This window comes from Lonchura striata, chromosome 13 (genome assembly GCF_050655825.1).
Source record: "Lonchura striata isolate lonStrDom1 chromosome 13, ASM5065582v1, whole genome shotgun sequence".
In the NCBI taxonomy this organism is placed as follows: Eukaryota; Metazoa; Chordata; class Aves; order Passeriformes; family Estrildidae; genus Lonchura; species Lonchura striata.
Genome location: NC_140715.1, coordinates 15,852,327 through 15,871,783, shown reverse-complemented (window position 1 = coordinate 15,871,783; position 19,457 = coordinate 15,852,327). Strand labels below are relative to the sequence as shown.

The window sequence follows — 19,457 nt, the reverse complement described above, 5'->3', positions numbered from 1 at the left end:
CATGCACACATTCTTCAGTCCTCCTGGATTCAAAGCTTGAATGCTTGGCCCAGGTGGAGCTGCACAAAGGTCACTGAGGAGGCTCAGGAGGAGCTGCCAAAGGTGGGGAGGAAACAGCAGCTCCCACGGCCCTGGCTGCTGTGGCTAAGATGGACATGTTCCAGCCTCTTCATATCTCTGCCTCTTCAATGCTGGCAATCAGATTTGGGAGGTGGGATGCTGCATGATCAGAGGCAGGAACTTGAATTTTATTTTGTTTTTTTAACAATAAGCTTATAGCTAGCAGTGAAGAAGAAAACAGGCTGACTGGTTGCCTAAACAAACACCTGCTGAGACAAGCAATAGAGATCCAAGTCTGAAGGGTAAGATGGCAGCCAGTGAAGGCTCAAGAAGTTCCAGATCACGAAAGACTTTAATTTAACAGAGCATTTTCACTGCAAGTGTATTTCATGCAAAGCAAATTTTGAGCTTATCAAGCCTCTTTATTTCCCTCATATGCCTCTCCCCCTTTCACAGCTCATCTCTGTCCTTCCTCTCATTCCCTTTGCTCCTCATCAGCCTCCAGGAAGCCACACTACATCCATGTCTCCTGTAGGATGCCCTTCCTGCACTCCAAAGCCACAGAGTCTTCACTTGTCTCCAACAAACTTAACACCCTTCAGCAGCATTACTGGGAGAAAGCTCTGGTCCTGCCACATCCTGGATCTGTTGCCCTTTGGTGGGGAAGCTCCCCTTGCCCCTGAATTTTTGGGTTGCCAAGATGAGTGACTATTTGAACCCTGCTGGTTGCAGGCAAAGTAAACTGTGTCTGCTCCCATGAACCAGCCAGAGATTCCTAACACCGTCCCACTGCATGACTTGATACCCTTAATTCATTCCTTGTTGAAAGGAAATAAAAAAAACAACACCACCGCCACAAAATACAGCTAAAAAAGCATTCTCAACACATCAAATAGCACTGCTCTGAAAATCCAAGGCAGAGGCAGTGGCAGAGGCAAGGAAGCTGGTGAGGTGATGTGAGGCAGACTCCTCCTGACACCTCCATCCCCTGACGAACGCGCGTTCCCGAATCCCGAGCCCAAGCCTGCCATATAAGGTGCTGATATCTCTGCAAAGGCAAGGCAAGCTTTAATGCTGCAACTAAAAGGATGAGAGAACACTGCCTAAATCTGGCAGGTCCCTAAAGAGGGAGCGAGCTTTTCATCATAAATGTTTCTTCAGTTATTTGGGGAAAGAAACGCAAATCGGAAGAGAAGTTGCAGATAGAACAGCCCCTAAATTAATGTTTTCCCTCCTAATCTTCTCTACGTGGCTTCTGACCGTGCTGTCTGTTGCAGTTTGCTCATGCTTTGTAAGAGACAGGAAAAAAAATACACAGACAAATCACAAGGCAATGATTATTACTGAGTTGCTGCGTCTCTTCACAAGCTCGCTGTACCAGGAATTGGCAAACAACCCCCAGACAAGCATGCTTTCAACTCATTAAACAACTACAATACAATGCACTTATAAACGCATTTACTGTAACTGAGTCGCATTTTTCCTCCAAATATCCGAGTGACACATGGTCCAGAGCCAATGTTTCAGTAGATTTAAGTTATGCACACACTTACTCCCCAAAATGAAGAAGTTGGGGATTATTTGGGTGCAGCATTCCCTCAGCCAGAGACGCGGCGCGGGCGTCGCTTTGCCTGCAGCTTTACTATCGACACAAATTTAGCCAGAAACCACCACCCAGCCTCAGACTGCTCCCAACCCTTTGCAAATGTGCTACAACTTCCCATTCTTGACTCTTTTCTTTGCTGTAAGCAGCAGCCTGAAAGCAAGAAGCCCCTTTGCAGAGGCACAGAACGAGGCAAATCCGCGCGGCGCTGGCGGGACGGAGCAGGGCAGCTCTTACCTCTCCCTTGGGATGGATGGACGCCCGGAGGGTGCAGGAGCCTGGGGAAGATGCAGCTCAGAGTTCAGAGCAGCACGAGGCCTGGCCTGTGCTCATGAGCTGCCCCTGTCAGATTTTCCAACAGCAGAACTGCAGCCAAGTCCCTGCCCATGCCTGAAGAATTTCCTGAACAGCATTCCCGTTCTTTTTCTAACTGCTTTGAAACCACACTGTCTGTACTTCAATAAGGCTTTGTCAGGCCAAGTTACAGCTACTGGGCTGGCTCCAGCGAGCAATTGAAAACACATGTGTTTTGCATTAAAAGCCCCCTTCTCCCTGCACACATTCAGACACAGACACCCCTGTCAGCACCCAGCCCCGGAGCCTGCCTGCCCTGCCTTCGCTGCCATTTCGGCTAAAAGGAATAAAGGGAGTATGTTGGTGGAGATTTTCTTTGGGAGAAGGAAAAATGGGATGGGAGGGATGCCATTCCCACTGATAACACCTCACCCTGCCTCCTGAGCTTTGCTGGTGCTATGGGCACCCAGGTGAACAGCCAGCTTTGCCAAACCCCAACTAGCAAGGAAGCACAGGAGATAAAATTTCAGTTCAGCACTACTCTCCCCTTACCTCTGCCTCTATCTCTTCTAAAACTATCAGAAAAGAAAGTGTATTTTTAGCATCTCTAGACTCAGTTCAGCACATCAGAACTGTATCCTAATCTTGACACATACTCCTGTATCTGCTTATAACTAAAAATAATACAACTATTTCTGAGTACTTTTATCCCTCTCTGCTTTCCAGCTGTCCTAACCTTTATAACCCAAAATATTTTAAGCACCTTGCACCTCTCTTTAAAGAGCATTAACACCGCTCTGGCATTGGCTTAAGGAAGAGAAATAGAAGATATAATGTTATACCTTTAATCAGAACGGGTCCCAGTTCTTAATATCTGTAATCATTTCCAGGCAGCACCATGGGTCAGGGCAGCAGCCGTGGGCTCTGCAGCTCGGGATGCCCCGTGCCTGGCATGTGCCTGTGGAGCAGAGCTGGAGTAGATGTGGAAGCACACATGGATGTCCCCCTTATTCCACCACAGCTAAGTCCCACCAAAGATGAAACACAGCAGCAGAGTTGTCAAGGTAACAATATAGAAAAGAGACAGTTTAAAGAGAGAGAGAGAGATTTTTCCCCTCCTAATGCTCCTTTTCCAACCCTGCACTCCACTTCTTTGGGGTTATTCCGTTCTGTGGTTTGCAGAGGTGTGGTGGGCAGGTGAAGTGTTTACATGGGATAAAGGCAGTGGTGATTAGAAGCAAAGAGAGCTCTGACCCAGCACTCTCTGAAGGCAGAGGAAGCCTGCTGCCTTCCATGGTTTATGACTTCAGACCATGGCAAGGATTAATTCACCCACAGGAATGCAAGATCTGCCTTTCACCCTTCAGCAGAGAGATCCTACAACACCCACGTGGGATGCCCCTATGGAAAGCCTGCAGTTCATCCATCCAGCAGCACTGAGAGCTGCTGTGGCCACACCATGCGTGGCTCTTGCCTGCACTTTGCCCTGCTACCAAAATGCTGTTTCCTTCTTCCTGCATAGATCCACACAGGCGTCAGCAGTCCTGCCCTCATGCACAAGCCAGATGTGGGCAGCCTGGACCAGCCCCCAAGCTGAAATCAGTGGGGATGGATCCAGACTAGGATGCTATTTTGCAGAAGACAGGACAGGAGGAAACCAGACAGACATCCTGCCTCAGTTTGCAAGACTTTCAAACAAAAGGTGAGCACACACACAACCACTGCTGATAGCATTTCAAATGTATTTGCACAGCTTGTGAGGAGTCAGCTTGTGCCAGAGCAGAAATCTGGATCACAGATCAGAAGAACTGTCCGTGCAGCTCAGAGTCTCCTCAACAAACCACCACAGCCATGGTAATACTCTTTGGGTTGGCAACCAGTAATAGCTGAAACCAAAGGTGCCTGTACCAAAAAGTCTCTTGGTATAAATAAGCTGAAACAGAAAAATATGAACTGCAGATTCACATAATCAGATTTTCAGTTGTACAAGACGATCAGGCATCTGCAGAGCTGTTTGCAAGATGATAGCAGTCTGTGCCTTCTGTCTTAAATTTCCCTGTGGTCTTTATTCAGCAGACCAGTTATGATGGGGCAGGCAGTAACTTCAGTGGATCGCCGTGTGTTTTGAGTTAAGCACATGCTTTAGTGCTTTGTGGTCCAGGACTTTTTATGGCAGCCTGGCTCTGGCAGGATCATTAGTCCAATCATCTAAAACATGGCAGTACAGCACTTTGAGATTAGTCAGTTCTTTACATAAATACAGTAAATCAGTGGGTTTCAAATTTTTCTCGCTGTGTGGACCCCTAAATATTTGACAAAGGTGGTGCATACCCCTGTAATCATTTCACAGAGAGAGATTCCTACATACCTTACAAAACCCCTCTTAACTTATCATTTTCCCCTTGGAGATAGTCCCCAGGCCTCCCACATGTCTGTGGACCACAGGCTTAAAACCACTGCTGGAGGTAACTTAATCCCTTATTAAAAATCTAAATGATCTCTTCTGTTTATGTGATGTACTTTCTATCTTCAGAATATTTATGCGAGCTAGCAGCCTGCTGGCAGGTAGAGACATGGGGAGGTGACAGCATTAATTCTGCATTTTTTCCACTGGCATAATTAGTGGGCCAAGTCTATAAATATTTACATTAAATCTGTCAGGCATCACACCAACCTCACTGATAACTTCAGGGGTGTCTTACTGTAAACTGCATTAATGCCTCACTATTTTGTCATCAAGTAACACATAAAATGCTCCTTCAAGCTAAGCCACTTTGAGTAGGTTGTTTTTATCTCTTTCTCATTTGGGTGCAGGGTTTAAAGATGCTTCAAGCATCAGAACTGTGGCTCAGGGACTGTTCTATTTTTCTGTTATTGAGCTATCATTTGTATTAGTGCCAGCACGACCAAAAATATATGAACCTTGCAAGCATAAACCTTAAGTTGATGTCGACATAACTATCTGTGTAACTGCTATTATTCCTCAGAACTGGCAGGGTTATGAGGATTAAAAAAACCTACTAGAGCTCTTTGGGAAAATGAAAACAAATTAACCCCCCTCAAAGCTTCAGTATCTTTGCAGCTGGAGACTGCAACACATAGGGACTTCCATTTTGTGCAGGAGATCCAATCCACCTGGATCCATGAATTTCTACACTATGAAGAGACCTAGAAAAGACAAGAAGGAAAGTTCCTCCTCCACCATTTATACCTGCCATGATTTTGACAGCATTTTCTAGAAGCAGCTGGAATTTATTTAATATTTACAGCTGAATTACCAATATTCATGATTAATTTCATTTAACAAATAATATCTATTTGCATACAAAATGAAACTTGAGATTTTCATGCTGTGCAGATTTCCAGGAACTCTCACTAGCATTCCCCAAACCTACCTACAAAATTCAGGGAAAACCAAATATGCAGAAAGAATCAGCATGTAAACACAGGTGTGGGTGCACCTGGAGTGGAGGAAGAAGTCAAAATGAAAATTTTATTATCTCAAATAATTAAGCAATCCCTTGGTTTGAGATTTCCTTCCAAATGACTTCTTTTAAAATCCATTAAATCTCTCAAAGAATCACAATAGAATAAATATAAATGTTTAAGTATTTTTAATGTCTCAACTGAAGGAAATCATCTGCCAAATTATTATTATTTGAAATCGCCCTCAGCCTTGGAGCCTTTTAAGATATCTCTCGAGTACCCGTGTGCAAAGGGAGAAGCCAAGACTCATTTCAGCTCCATCTCCTTAAATGCAGAATGAAGGGAGCTGATGGATTAGGAAGTTAACTATTTTGGGTCAGGAGCAGCAAGCTGAGGGAAGGCAGCTATTGGCATTCCTGATGGATTCACCCAGCCCTGAGCATGCAGAGAGGATGGAGGGCAATGCAATGAGACAAAGAGGGGTTCCCCAAACTTGTGTAGGGGTGGAATGCTGCAGTGAAGGGAAAAAACCCTTCCGTGTGTGTGTGTGCGTGTGTGTGTGTGTGTGTGTGTGTGCAGGGAGTGAGTCTGACCTGATGGCAGGGAGCAAAACCCTGTTCTAGTGCTGGGAGTGCTGAAGGCACACAGGTCATCAAGTAATCACACAGGGCTGAGATGGACTTGTCGGACAAGTGAAAAGGAAATGGGAGGAAATGAAATGTGTGTGTGTGTGTTTGAACATGACTGTGTGCTGGAAGCAGGCAGACCTGCAGTGCCTGCATCCCCCCACATCCTCACCCACTGCTCCAGTTTCTTCACAGGAGATAAATATGGCTACTTTTCAGAAAGACATGTAAATACAGGACTGGTCATGAGATGCAAGATCTTCTAGTTCTTGGAAACTAAAGAGAAAGAGGGACAAAGCTGCTCTTGTAGATGGGTGTTCCAAGGATGCTCTAAATTTCATGCAGATGAGAAACTCCAGGAACAGCAGAGGTGACCCTGGAGACCTTGATACCTGTGACACTGAGTTATTTAGATCTGAGTACTAAATTTTCCCCTTCTATTCATCCCAGACTTAGCAAATAGTGCAATAACATAAGCAAATCAAAGGAAACACAACAAAAAGTCCTGGTTTCATAGTAATGTTACAGGTAAGCTGGGCAGCAGCAGGTCAGGGCAGGAGTCAGTGTTGCTTGCACAAGGCAAAAAAATACAACATGACTTCAGGAGAAGGACTGAGCTTTCATGAGAGGCCAGACTCAGACAGGTGCTGCTCAGGGTGTGGTGTACAGAAACATTCACATCTCTGCTGCTGCTATGAGACAAAGATCAAAGTGGCAAAAAGTCATCACCAAAGGTGCCTTCCACTGCACAGGCTGAGGAGAGCTGTCAGCAAGGGAGGGTGGAGGATGGAAGTGCCCAGCACCCCTGAACAACAGCAGGCTCGTGCTGCCCTGGGCACACAGTGATGTGCAACACCTGCACTGAGAGCAGCCTGCTCCTAAAGCTCCTTTCTCCTTAGGGTCCAAACCTGCAGACTCCCTGAGCCCATTTGCAGCCTGCAGTGTTCCCAACATGAAAGCTCTGTGCTGTGCTCCTTTCCCCACAAAAGCTGCAGCAGTGTTTACCTATCAGCCAAAAAAGCCACAGCCAGGACCTCACCCAGCCCACCCCTCTACCCCAGCTGCTTCTTTGTAATTATTTTGATGATTTCAGCCATTTTCAGGCTCTTCTCAGAAATAATTTAAGGCCAGCAGAGCTTGTTAATAGGTAGAATGGAAAGTGTTCCTTTTCATTTCTCTGGTAACATTAATGTAATTATCCTGAATAATTCTCAAAGTACGTGGGCTGCAATTTCAAGGCAATATTACCATTACAGAGCCCTGTTCTTCCAGCCAGCATGTGTCATACTTCCCATCCAGAGGTTATTTATCAATAATCAGAAAGGCCTTAATTTACAAACAATAGAGTCTATTCATTTGCAGCATGACAAAGGAGCAGGATGGGTGTCACCAGGCAAAAAGATGTGCCATGTCCCTGGCTTCTACTCCTCTGGCATAAGAAATGCAAGGGGGAAAAAAAAAAACAAACCACTGCAAAGATTAATTCCATACAGATATAAGAGCAAATATTCAGTTGGCAAGGCCAATAATTGTTCTACTATTAAAGTCTTAACAGTATCCAAATTCATTACTCTTATCTGAGCAGCCTCAGGCTTCGTTCTTTCAGAAATTCGGTTCAAAGCACAGAGCTGCTCTCGGAGCTTTGCTTAGATATGTGCCCTGACCACGACACATCATCACCTCAGCCTGCAATAATCATCTTCTGGGGGAACATTTCAGTTTCTCTCCTAGGTCTGTTGTAGTGGAGAGTTTTTGAGAATGGACGTGTCACTCTTACATTTGATGCAGAGCAGTTTCTGGTCAGGCAGAGCTGCTCAGCAGCCTGTGCTCATCACAGCCTTTCCCTTTCCAACCCAGACTATTTTTATTCTGTCAAGAAAGAAGCTCTGCTTGTACTTACACTTAGGTATCCTATTATATCACAAAGTTTAGCACCACCCGATGCTCCCAAATTTGGCTCCACAGAACAATTTCCGTAGGCAGCAGATCTGTATTTTCTCAAAGCAATTAGCAGGACTCTTGCAGAACACTAACGAGGAGCCTGTCAGCCCGTCAGCAGCCCAGGACAGAGCCATCTGTTTTAACCAGCTCTGGGGTGTCATTCTGGACAGCAACACTTCTGCATTATCCTGTGAGACTCCCGAGATGGGCAGCAGTGACCTTCATCCACAGATCTGACCAAAGGAGAACTCTTGCCTTCCTCCTCCTGTGGCAGCATCAGGCTCTCACCATCAGGCTAAAACTATCCAGAGCACACTGGATACAGCTGAAGGCATTTTTTACAATGAGGGTGGTGAGGCACCAGAACATGCTGCCCAGAAAGGTCCCTGCACACTTTCAAGGCCATATTGGACAGGGTTTTGACCAATCTGATGTAGATGAAAATGTCCCTGCTCATTGCAGGGGGCTTGGCCCAGATGACCTTTAAAGGTCCCTCCCAACCCAAACCATTCTGTGATTCTAAAACCTGATGTACAACATCCGCTCTGGAACAAGCAGCAAGGAGACAAGAGATCTGGTAACCAAAATAGTGAGTAATATTTGGCCAAATTTTGCAAATTCTTTCTCTCTGCTTATATTCTGCAAGAGGTGCTAAGGCACGTGCTGTTCATAAAGCAGCTCCTGACAGAATGCAGATACTTGGAGCTGTAGCACATTAAAGAATGATTGTGCTGATATATAAACAAATGCACACATGCTCGCATATTTTGAGTTTCAACAGAGAATACTGGGGAAGGTTTAAAAAGGGAATTGCTTAGAAAATTAAGCTACACCGAGATTGTGTCAGAAGGAAGGAAAAAAGATGCAATGGCTTGAGAAATAAATGCATGTTTGTATGTCAGTAATTACACCTGGCCTTTTCCAGAGAACTCAGCATGGCAAAGGCATATTGGTGAGGATGTGTACTCCAAGGATCATGAAAAGGCCCTTGTGCAAAAATTCTGGACCTAGATTTCTCTACAGAGATACACTCAAGATCTCTCAACCTCAATATCTCTGCTTCAGTTATTGGCAGGATGTCGCAAAGGGTAAAAAGCCATTTAATTGGGAAATCCCTTTATTTCTGTAGCTATTACCTCTCAGTTTTGCAGAGGATTCCTTGTGCTCTCCTATACCTCAGCAGGTTTTACAGCCCGGGCTAGGAGGATTTCCTGTGTGTTCAACAGCATCCATAAAGGCTGCAACTTCCAAGACAGCTGCTGAGACCATTTGCACTTGTTCTGCTCTCCCCTTCCAAACATTTATCTGGTTCAGCAGTTGGTGAGGTTTGACCCTCACTGCAATGTCAGAGGGCTCCCAAATCTCTCTGTGACCCCAAGAGTCATGCTAAAGGTGGCTGTAAATGATTGTTCCCTTCAGAGTACAAAAGAGAGAATCAAATGTCCTGTCCCTTCCTCCACAGAGCCACCATACAATTTGGTTCCTGGCACTCTCTTTATCCTACAACCTAATAGTTATGGTCTTGGATTCCTTGTGAGCACAGTGACCCCAGCAGCCCCTCCCAGCACCACACTGCAGAAATCTTCACTGCAGAAGTAAAGGAACTGAATTAAGTTCCTCTTGCAATAGTCATTTCTATATGGCAGAAAAATAAGAGGCTCATTCTGTGACTCCTCTGCATGAGCAAAACATCCTGTGGTTTGGCAGCAACAGGATCTTCTTTTCATTAGTAGGACACAGGGAAAACCTTGCCACATTCGTACATTTTGAAGTGGAATTTCACCACTGCTGTGATTAATGTCAACATCATTTCTGCCCTAAATTCTTCCTTCCCTCAGGCTAAAAATACCTTCCTGGATTTCCTGGTATTATCCAGTAAGAATCACAAATGGAGAGAGGACAAGGAGAGGAAAGGAGAGAGAGATACTTTTTGTCTTTCATCCAGACTATGTTTTTGGGCAAAGTAGTTGTCAGAGAGGTAAGAGAGATGTTCCAAAAAAGTGAGGGATTTTACCTGCCCACCTTTCTCCCCAGGTTATGACAAAAGTTTATGTGGACGCTTCTCAAAGAGTAGAAGAGTTTTCATGTTATGCATCACTCAGAGATATATTTACAATTGTAGTTTATAGAGTCACTAACTGTTAATTTTAAAAAGTTTGCTTCTGCCTTTTTTTTTAAATAAGAGCCCTTGTGTCTTATTCTCGGATCTGTCCTGCCTTCTCCATTTCTGTGTCTTAGGGACATGCTCAAGCTGGTAAACTCCCCCTCCGTAAGAGCAGGAAATATGCAAAGTGAAAAATTAAATCCCTTTCCTAAAAACCCATTTCCAAATGCAAAGACAAGGGTCTAAGAGGGGAAACCCTATGAGATGCAGCTGAGGTCACCAGGTTTGGTCAGCTTGGAGAAGACTGAGGTCAGAGCTCACCAGGGACTGCAGCTCTTCCTGAGGGACAGTTTGCATCTCTGCTCTGTGTGACAGTGACAGCACCCAGGGAAGGGCTGGAGCTGTGCAGGGGAGATTCAGGATGGAGATCAGGGAGAGGTTCTTCCTCCAGAGGGTGCTGGGCACTGCCCAGGCTCCCCAGGGATTGGGCACAGCCCCGAGGCTGCCAGAGCTCCAGGGGGATTTGGACAGCACTCTCCAGCACAGGGTGGGATTTTTTGGGATTGTCCCATGCAGAGCCAGGAGCTGGACCTCGGTGATCCTTGTGGGTCCCATACAGCTCAGGAGATTCTGTGATTCTACGGTTCTAATCAATGGCTGGGTGTTTTTGTAACCCCTCACCTTACTGGAGACCAGCTCAGGAGAAATCAATGCAGAGCATTTACCCTCAGCTGTCTGTGAAAATAAACACATGTATTTAAGAAGTGGGATATTTAAGCCACAAAAATTGCGTTGTAGCAGTGGGGTAAGATGTGAATTCTGCAGGAACTGTTTCTCAGTTCCAGAGCACCTGGCAGGAGCAGCACTGGGCTGTATTCCCATCAGTGCTGCTGAGCAAAGCCTCCTCCTCCCACCCCTGCAGCTATTTATCATCATCATCATCATCATCACACAAATCTGGGAGCAGTTAGCACGGTGGCACAGAAGTCTCCATCCTGGCTGCCCCATGGAGGTTAAACTGATCTGCCTGCAGCACAAGAGCAGAGCCTGAGCCTTTCTTTTAACCTGAATCACTCAGGTAGTTCCTAGGCTTGAATGGGAGCAGGTGGGGGAACACGTGTTGGGAGCACAGTCTGGAACAGTCACCGATTTTTATGGGTTCATCATCCCAACACATAAACTTTCTCCCAGCAGGGCTTCTTCTCACTTCCCTGTTTTTATTATTGTACAGCAAGACCTGAACAGCAAATCTCTCAAAGGTTAACAGGCCTGTCCAGAAAGTGCAAGAAACAGACAGGCTACAGTCCATGAATTTTAATGCTCTACATGACAACAACATGATATTTCTGTACTGGAGAGCAGCCCACAATCAGCACTATTTCAGTAATTGTGAGAGATGACAGAGGCCAAGGAAAGGTGCAATAGCAGTTGTAAGAAAACCTGCCTGCAAATAATAGGAGAAGACCACCATTAAGATAGGATGGCAGAGAAGGGAATAACACAGCAGAGAAGCCCCAGCAAGGACACCTCCACCTGCAAAAGCACGTTTCAGATAGTGATGCCCATGGGAAATTATTCCATCTTTCTTTGAGAGGAAACCCTGGTGATGTCCATTTAAGAGAAATGACACTTAATGCTGGAAGTTCCAGGTTGTTGCCAGCAAAGGGACAGAAATGCACCCACACACCTTCCTCATCCACCTCATCCTTGTGTTTTGAAGCAAGAAATGCTTGCAGGTCCTGAAACACCTCTAAACCAACATGCTTTAGGAGGTATTAAAAAGAGAAGAAAAGAAAGCTGGCTACCTGTGTTCAGCTCTTTACTCACTGCAGTGAGTCTGTACCACAATAATGCCTCTTACACCAGGATCCAGAGAGTGCTTAGCCCTGTCTGCCCCCAATTGTTTGCATTTCTATATAAAAACAACCCCAAGGACTCCTTAAAGATAAAATCTGTCACAATTAGGTGTTGGCATTTCTTCATAATTGCTTTAAATACTTCAATCTCAAGGAAATGTGGTTGAAAATGCAGGAAAATTATGCTGATTAGTTGCTCATAATTAGATAGATTGAATAAAACCTGGTGCTTAGCATGTTTTGCATTTATATAGTCTTTATACAAAATTAACCTCAAAGATATCTCTATCATTTTTTAGTCTTTTGCTATCAAGCACATCTGATCTGCAAAGGATCATCTGCATAAACAGACACCTCTTGAGGATTGCTTAAAATCATTACTGTGTCCACAAAACTGTTCTCCCTGCACAGTTCTCCCTTCTGCTATTTATGAATAACTCTTCTGGTTAATTATGAAGCAAATAAGTCTTATTTCTATGGTGGGGAGAATGTTGGAATAAAGAAAAAGAAAGGCATTGTCCCACCACTCCAATGTCCTTCAACCAGCATTTAGCCAAAACTACTGCTCAAAATGTTACCTGCTTCTTGAATCTAAAAGCAAGGACAAATATGTACATCTGAGCACAAAAGATGTCTTCCCCAGGGAGCACTGATGAAGACAGAGCTGACCCGTAAACCCTATTGCCAAAGGTTACTTGTGGATGAAACTTCTTTCTCCTGGTCCAGATTAAGAAAATCCCTAGGACTGATTGTTTTCTTATGCAAAATGGCCCCTTGTCATGGAAGTCCTATAAATTTTCTTGGAGCACACAGAATTACCTAAAAATGCTTATGTGGACTTATAAGCACTAAATGCTTATGTGGACTTATGTTGTCTAAGAAAAGACAAAAGATATTTACGGAGTTTCTTTCTCTGCACAGCAGTCAAATATGTTTTCAAACCTATACAGAAGCACCTCTGTTTACTACTCTGAGTATCTGCATTTTTTTCTCTCTGTGTGAGAAATTTTTCTTCTCCCTTCAGAGCACCATCCCCCTTTCTAAGCCAGGAGAATATGAAATAAATATGGTACAGCATATAAACAGTGCACAATATAACAGAGCTTCTAAATTCAGAGTCAGACAAAAATATCAAGTTTTTCTTTCTCAGTGATTGATGCCCTCTAGAAGAAATAATAATTATATGGTACAAGGAGGAGGGAAAAAAGCATGTTGAATAATATAAGCATTTAGTCAAATCATAACTGAAACACGGAAGGGAAAAAATGCTTTAAAACTGCTTAGCCAGAAAAAGACAGCATTATCTGTAAAATGGATGAAAAATAAACCCCCTCCAATAAGAAAAGAACTTCAGAAATTTGTTATACGCTAATGCCATCTACCAGACATCAGTGGAAGTAACAGAGAGAAGTGTCAAAGAAACAACAAATACAACAGGGATTAAGTGAGTACATGTGCACAGCCCCAGGTCTTTATTTTCTTAGCAAGTACTGAATCCCAAACCTTGTTCTACCTTTTCTTTCTTTCTTAGAGAAAGGACTCTGGGGCATCCATGAATGCAAATATTTATCATTTATTTTAATTGGCAAAGCTGCAGGATAATCTTTGAAATTCCCCTTCCAAAACAACATTGAGGCACAATATTTAGCTACACAACTTTGAACTGTCATTATTTTTTTCTTACAAGCTGATATTCTCTTATGCAAGGGAAAAAAAACGCTTATTTTGCCAAATTCTGCATTGTCTCGGGGCTTCTTCAGCCTGCCTTGACTGTCTTGATCAGTGAGACCAAACTCAAAGAGCTTTACAAGTGGTTGCACTGACAATTTAATCTCAATCTTTACCTGTATGTGGAGTTTCCAAGGGCTGCCTGATCACTCTAAAGGGGTTTCTACTTCTCTTCTGGTCTCAAAGGCCCCTGACTTACAGCCAGCTCCAAACAACACCCCAAGGAGTTGTGCCAAGCTTTAGCAGCACAGCTGCTTTCCTAGGAGAAAGTTTTCCACCTCCACTGAGGATGTACTTGTCCAACCCAAAGCTTGGGTTCTATCCATCAATGTTCCTTTTGGACATCCACCAGAAATAATCAGCCTGTTCAGTCTTAGAACTGAAAAACAGATGCAGGTGCAAAATCTGCCACTGCCATGCCATGGACACAGTGTCCATCTGCTAATGCAGAAAGTGGGAGATAGATAAAGCCATATCTAAACCCAGCAGAGCACAATGTGGACCTGGAGCATTTTGAGAGGCTCAAGAACACTTCCATTTCAAAAGGAACATCATCTACATATGTCTTTGTTCTTTCAGACAAAACCTCATTTCTTCCTAAACTTACCTACAACCTACCCCAAACTTCTACCTAAACTTACCCCAAACTAAGATTTTCAGTCCTTAACATCTCTTCAAGAAAATATTCCAGAAATTCTGACAATTAGAAAGAATCTAATTTTCTGTTTAAATGCATTCAGATCAACAACATCTCTTTGCATTAAATTTACCCTTTTTTTTTTTTTTACTCCCTCCAAAGAACTCCACCGTTTTCAGCAGTATTTACAGATACCAATAACAGAGGCACTACCCAGAAATTCTGCCAGTATTTGTCTCTTTCTGTTCTTCCAGAAGGGCAGAAACAAAAGCTTTTTAGTTGCTACACTTGGTCTGTATCTAAACTGGAAAAGTTCAGTGATGAAGCCATGCTGAATAGCCACTGATTAAGAAATTGCAGCAGCTCTAGGAGCTGCTGTTGATTCAAGGTGAGAGGAATTGCACCGAGCTGGAGTTAGCTGGCAGTGCACAAAAAAGAATTTCCATGTTGTCAAAAATCTTCCACCGTGTCTGATTCTGGCATTATTTCCTACTGGCTTGCTAAGAAAAAAAAAAAACGAGCCCTCATCACACTCCTCTGGTGCTTTCTTTGCTCCTTGGATGAATATTCTGTGAGTGCAAATACAATGTTCAACAGCAGCAATTTATTTTCTGTCTCTCACAGGAAGGACTGGAGGCAAGGAGCTGGAAGCAAGTTTTTTACAGCCAACCCTCCCTGCCAGCTCTGAGTTCCTCTCCTCCTTCTGCCCTTTTTCTGTGAGATCACAGCCACAAGGCCTCACCAATGTGGTGCTGGTCCTCAGCCCCATCTCTACAGCTCTAAGAGCCTGCCTGACACTCAGGAAATTTCACAACAAAGATCCAGACCCAACATTCCTGAACTGCAGCGAGAGGATGCACAGGCAGCCCCAAACTGGGCAGAGAATCAATACTGGGGAGGAATATCTCGGTATTATTGCAATACAAGTCTAGGATTTAAACAGCCTGTGTCAGAAGAGCTGAGACATGCCATCACAAAATTTTTATTAGCTATCCATTGGACTTTTAAGCTTCCAGCTTCCCAGAGTAACAGCTGTGCTTGAAATCATAAACTTTTTTCCCCTCTGCCTCCAAAACTGCAAACACACAGTGCAACAATGCTTAAGCTTGCTGGCTCTCTTCTCTTCAGAGCAGTCACTGTTTCTGTTTGGCTTTTCTTCTCTTTCCCAGGGTCCTGGCAGCATGAGGGTTAACGGGACAGTTATTTGAATGAAAGGCACTTCCAATAAATCAGCAGATAGCAAAAGGGAAAAAGCACTAGAGTAATTTCTTCTGCTCACAATTTCATTATGTTCTTGGCTTTGAGCCATTATAAGGTAAATCAGTCAAGTCATGTTGCACAGACATTTCTGAAAGAACAGTTTTTTAAATCACTTGGTAAGCCACACTCCTTGTTTTGAATGGAGAATCCTGCTTATTTTGTATGGCACTTTATGCCCATTTAGAAGCTGTGAAAAGGAGAGCTGCAGTCAGAGCCAGAGCTGTGATTTGGCTGCAAAGAGCACCTCATGGAACTGTCCCAGGGCCCACATTCTCCTTTCCTTGCTGCACCAGACCTGATGACAGCACCCCAACAAATGGACACACTCCCTCTCCAGTTCCCTTCTGGCAACAATCCTCGGGGTAAAGCTGAGCAAAGAGGGGATCACTGCTTGCAGGAGCTTGGCCTGGGCACGTCTGCTCACCTGGGGACATTCTCTAGGGCTCTCCCCAGCTTTCACTTCCATCTGCTCACAGCTCCTCGGCAAACAGGGAAAAATGCAAAAATGCCCACTTTTCACCACTGGGAAGGCTGTCCTGGGATGAAACTCCCAGAATAAGGGTATGCTGGCAAAAATACTGCAGTTTTGACAGTCTCTTCATTCTCCTTCTCCCCCACAACACTGGTGTGATTAAGAGGGGGCAGAGCAGTGATGCAGCAGCAGCAGAACATCGTGGACAGAGAAATGGGGGATGAAGACAAGGCACACCCCAAATATCTGCCCTGAAAGCACCAGCTCAGCCTTGCACAAACTGTCTCCCAGCCATTTTAGTGTCTTCATATGTCACACACCATCATTAATGTTCAGTATTTTTCCTTTTATACCTCGCAGATTTCAACTAAATTGGTTCATTCTATTTCCCCCCATTCCCACATTGTACCCCCCCAAAGTCCCTGGAAGTACCTTTACCTTCATGATTTGGAGTCTCACACAATTTACTAAAATACCGAGAATCAGTTATAGAAGCCATACATAAAAGCCAAACACACTCTAAGAATCTCAATTTAACCCAGCAAAAGCATCCTCACAGGCACTCCAGCAGAGAGAAATCCCAATTAATGCCTTGCACAGAAACACAAGCTCTCCATGCTCAACCCTCCGATTCTGAGTGGGAGCCCAGGGTTTGCTGAAAGGAGCTGTGGCACACTTTAAACATCTAATTTGTGACTGTGCAGAACAGAGTGATGGCTGCTTGCTTTTGCCCCCCAGCCATCCACCAACCTCTCACCTGGCCTAGGTTAGCACAGCAAGCAGCTGCTGCAGGAAGCAGAAATTCCTCACCACTTTCTAAACTAGCTGACAGACACTTCCAGCTGCTTTTCAATGCATATTCCACTGTCAATCAAAATTACAGGGTATAATTAAGCAGGCAACAGCCAAGCAATGTCTGTCTTCTACCCAAGAACCCAATGAACAGATTAATTTACCAGTGAAATAGAGTAAGATGAATTCCTCTAAAAATAAACCCCTTAGAGACAAGGCACCATCAATTTCTTTCCTATCTAGTAGCAGGTTAAATATCGTATTTTTTTCTACAAAGTGGAGTTTCAAAAGTTGTTAAGAACTCAAACCTTTCTGTACCATCCCATATTAATAATGGTGATCTCTGTTCAACTTGCAAATTCAGCTCCTGGAGGCATCAATGGCTCCCTCAGCCTCATGACTGGGGAAACATAAATGGCACAGCATGTCAGAAGGATGATGAGGTGCCACACAAACCCACCCCAAGCTGCTGTAGTTTCCTGAGACCTTCTAAATACCTTGCTCTACCTGACATTTCTTTGTGCAGTAGGAATTATATTCACTTTGCATCACTGAGCTTTAATTACTTTGACAACTTGCAGGGGACTTTCTAAATAATAATTTATTTAATCAACAGGTTTTTTTCATTGTAATGTTTGGTAGCAGCAAGAGATCATGCTAAGATAATGAAAAGCATTGGAGCAGCTGAAAACTTAATTAAAACATGTAAAAATTAATTATGCCGCTCATCATTGATTTTGTCTGAAAAAGCTGATATTGCAAATAGGAAATCAAAAGCAAGGAGGTCATGTGGAGAATCACTGATGCAAAAGTGATATATTACAGAAAAAATACATCCATGCTGAGAGGAGCCATTCACTCCAGGTCGATGATCCCATGCTGAGCTGAATTCCATCCCACATCACTAAACTGCCAATCAGGCATCAATAAGGAGGCTGATTAAGGTGAAGCCAGTAGAACAGAGTACATAGAATATGATTGTTATGTAGATATGTGAAATCAGAATCACATGATTAATGAAGTCAGCTTTTGCAGGATCTTTTTGCCTCTGTAGGAAAAAAAAAAACAACCCAACAAAACAACAACCAAAAAAAAAAAAAAAAAGAATTTAGTAGTGTAATGTCACTCCTCAGGTTCTGCCGAAATTCCTGAGATGTGTGCCTGGATTAGGACTACACACCTTGGTGCTGCAAAAAGGATTTATAGCATCACTTGATGTCCATAACTAACCAGGACCTGCACTCAGTCCAGTGTTAGGGAGGCAAGGGGAGCAGCCAGGTGTTCTTATCCCTTCTGCTTTATTCTGGAAAAAAAAAAAATGTACTGTCCTCTGTTTAAATAATAATTCTCTTTCCCTCCTGACAGCTCCTGAACTTGTTTATGCAGCATATTATATCCTATTTTCACTTGAATCAGTAGAGCCACTTAAGGTACCCTTTGAACAAAATACCACGGTACAGAAAGGCCAACTCGGTATCAGCATAAATTTTATCCACAGCTCTACCTTTGGGCAAGTCACTTAAACTCCAAGCCTAAAGCATGGCATGAAGGAAATACTGCTTTATCAAACTCAGCAGAAAGATTATCTAATACTATCTAATATTTATAAAGCACTTTCTGATCCTCCAGTAAAGACCATGGAAATGTAAAGAAGTACTGACCCAGATAAGGGTTAAGAGCAGAATCTTTTTTCCAGTGAGAGCTCTCAAATGACCTTGCAATGTTAGGATTTATTTTCAAGGCAAAGGAAGATCTGTCAGGTCTAGGAGCCATGTTTTGCTCTAACTGCAGATGACTTGCTATCAACAAGGAAACAAGTTTAGTCACTGATCCAAATGTCAGGAGCTGCCAAATCAGTGCTCTGATGAAATGTCAGGAACACTAACGTGGTTTCAGGGCTTCCCTGATTTAACAGCCAAAATGGAATCTGGTCACATTCTTATACTCCTCCAGGAAAATTACAAATAACCAGCAATATATACATTATATACCCTTCCTCAATTTCCTTGAAATTGAATAAACTAAAAAAACCCATCTAAACCTGTAAATATTTCCACTTCTGCGTTTTAAAGGAGTCTGATCTCCACATGCTGGAACTTCAAGAGTACAAATCCCATTTAATGAGAAAACTAAAAAACTAAAGGATTTTCACACACCTGTAACTGCACCTTGTGCAGGAAGATACTCTGCGAAGGGTCATCAAGTCATAAGGTGAATCAAAATACTGAGAATCATTAACAAATATTTTACATAATAGAATGTTCAAAAGACAGGAAGAACAAAGCAGGCATACTCAGAAAAAATAACTGTATACTTTAAGACTATTTTCTTAGCCAACAAGAAAACTAAAATCAAACCACAACAACTAATAGCTTTTATTTAAATTCATTAACCTAATCCCAAAAAAATCTCTCTTTTGGTTAAAGCAGCCAGATGTTTCTAAATAAAATATTTAAAATATTCCTATGCTGCGGTCAGAAATACTCTGTGGGGAAAGAATGGCTATCAGAGCACAAGAAAAGTGCTGAAGAATTTAAGTGCTGGGAGAAACTGCAGATGTCTCACATGTTGGGCAGCTGTAAGAAATTCTGCCCCAACTATTAAATACAGAATAAAAAAAAAAAAACGTGTGTAAGAAAATTCCACAGTGCTCATTTC

General features: G+C 43.4%; 1 protein-coding gene across 12 annotated transcripts in view; it reads right to left on the bottom strand.

The window, feature by feature from the left end:
* Positions 1 to 19,457, bottom strand: part of SGCD (sarcoglycan delta) — a 316,371-nt gene that overhangs the window by 134,361 nt on the left and 162,553 nt on the right. The window contains exon 1 of one of the 12 annotated variants that reach the window (XM_085591447.1): positions 2,800 to 3,156. The exons of 8 other annotated variants lie outside the window; for them this stretch is intronic. The gene's annotated coding sequence lies outside the window, so the exon portion shown is untranslated. Of the gene's footprint in view, positions 1 to 1,900; positions 2,687 to 2,799; positions 3,157 to 19,457 lie in introns of those variants that run through there. 3 more of the 12 variants (XM_085591445.1, XM_085591446.1, XM_077786664.2) reach the window with 3 other exon arrangements.